Source organism: Myotis brandtii, unplaced genomic scaffold (genome assembly GCF_000412655.1).
Source record: "Myotis brandtii unplaced genomic scaffold, ASM41265v1 scaffold325, whole genome shotgun sequence".
Taxonomy (NCBI): domain Eukaryota; kingdom Metazoa; phylum Chordata; class Mammalia; order Chiroptera; family Vespertilionidae; genus Myotis; species Myotis brandtii.
The window spans coordinates 1,670,760-1,673,120 of NW_005362486.1; positions in this window are offsets into that span (position 1 = coordinate 1,670,760).

Below are 2,361 nucleotides of genomic sequence, written 5' to 3' on the forward strand. Positions count from 1 at the left end.
GAGTGGCCGCTACTACAACTCCCGGCATGCTCCGGGCGCTGACCCCGGCGACCTTCCGGGGGACCGATTTCAGCCAAGGGACTGAGATGACCCGGGCGCAGAGGGAAGAGGAGAGGAGGCAGCGAGCCCTTAGACGGGCCATAGCAGTGCTGCGCTGATTAGTTAACATGGAAGCAAGTCCTTCTAAAACCAATCAGTTGAGCCCTAGCTGGTTTGGCTCAGTGGACAGAACATGGGCCTGGGGACTGATGGGTCCCAGGTTCGAGTCCCGTCAAGGGCACATGCCCGGGTTGTGGGCTCGGTCCCCACTGGGGGGCGTGCAGGAGGCGGCCGGCGGATGCTTCTTTCTCATCATTGATGTTTCTCTCTCTCCCTTCCTCTCTGAAATCAATAAAAGTATATATTAAAAATAAATAAATAAAACCAATCAGCTGAGCCGATCTTATTAATTGGTCCACATTTTTAAAAAAAATGTTTTTATTGATTTCAGAGAAAGGGAGAGGGATAGAAATGTCAATGATGAGAGAGAATCACCCATGGGCTGCCTCCTGCGCGCCCCACAACAGGGGCCTGAAACCCGTGCCCTGACTGGGAATCCAACCGTGACCTCCTGGTTCATAGTGGACACTCCACTTCAGAGCCATGCCGGCGGCGGGGCAGTGTGTATGCATTTTTTTAGGACACCCTATATATCGAGTTGGATAAAAGGCTAATTGTTTCCTGAAGCAGAGCACATTAGTAGGGGAAGCTTAGGATCTGGAGTCATCTTCAACCAGAAACATTTGCTGCTTGTTCACAGTTTCCTGGGTTCATCCCTCACCGTCTGGGGCCACTCAGTAGGAGGTTATAAACTGTATGCAACACTAGAACAAAATGCCCTGAGGGTCAGTGACAATAGCAAAACCTGCTTAAAATAACGACAAGGCCCGGATCTGAAAACGTCTAGGTGTGCACGCTGTTAGTAGGAGAAGCTTAGGCTCCGGAGGAGTTATCTTCAACCAGAAACATTTGCTGCTTGTTCACAGTTTCCTGGGTACATCCCTCACCGTCTGGGGCCACTCAGTAGGAGGTTATAAACTGTATGCAACACTAGAACAAAATGCCCTGAGGGTCAGTGACAATAGCAAAACCTGCTTAAAATAACGACAAGGCCCGGATCTGAAAACGTCTAGGTGTGCACGCTCATTCTTCCTTTTCCTTCCTCCCCCTTTCTTGCTTCCTTTCTCTTTTCTTTGTCTTTCTGTCCCCTCCCTCCACCCAGGTTTCTTTTCTTTTCTTTTTTCTCTTCTTTAACCTGGAAAGAGTAGCTATGTTTTAACAGAAAGCTCTGAATTCGGAGCCATGCAGTCTGGCTCCAACACTGACTAGCTGTGCAACTTTGGGGAAGTCACTTACTCTCTTTGGGCCTCCATTTCTATTTGCCAGACACTGCCCATCCTGAATAAGACAGGAAAGACCTCTACTTTCATAGAATTCATATTCGAATAGAGATGAGGTAAACAAATACGATCGTTTTAGGTAACGATTAATGTGTTATTTATAGAATAAATAGAGCAATGCGATAGACTCTGGGTGCAGGGAGGACTTTAGATAAGGTGGTCACAGGTGGCTGCCCTCTCAGGAGGTGACATTGAGCTAAGACTTGAATGATAAGAAGGAAACAGCCAGGAAAATGTATTTGAGGCAGAGTAGATATCAGATGCTAAAGACCCTAAAGCAGTAATGAGCTTGACAGTATTTAGAAACAGGAGTGGCCCTTAGGGTGAGCACAGGAGAGATATTGTGGAGAAATTTATTCATTAGTGGCAAATTCATCAGTGCAGTTATAATTCTGATTAAAATATCCATAGCCTTAACCGGTTTGGCTCAGTGGATAGAGCGTCGGCCTGCGGACTGAAAGGTCCCAGGTTCGATTCTGGTCAAGGGCATGTGCCTTGGTTGTGGGCACATCCTCAGTAGGGGGTGTGCAGGAGGCAGCTGATTGATGTTTCTCTCTCTCTCTCCCTCTCCCTTCCTCTCTATAAAAAATCAATTAAAAAAAAAATCCACCCTAGCCAGTTTATCTCAGTGGTTAGAGCATGGACCCATGGACTGAAGAGTCACAGGTTTGACTACAGTCAAGGACACATATCTGGGTTTCAGGCTCGATCCCAGGCCCTGGTCAGGGCATGTGTAGGAGGCAGCCAATCAATAAGTCTTTCTCACATCAATGTTTCTCTCTTGCTGTCTCTCCACCTCCCCTCTAAAAATCAGTGCAGGGGGGGGTGGGTGGCTAGCCAGTTTGTCTCAGAGGATAGAGCGTCAGTCATCCTATGGACTGAAGGGTCCTGGGTTCGATTCCAGTCAAGGGCACATGCCTGG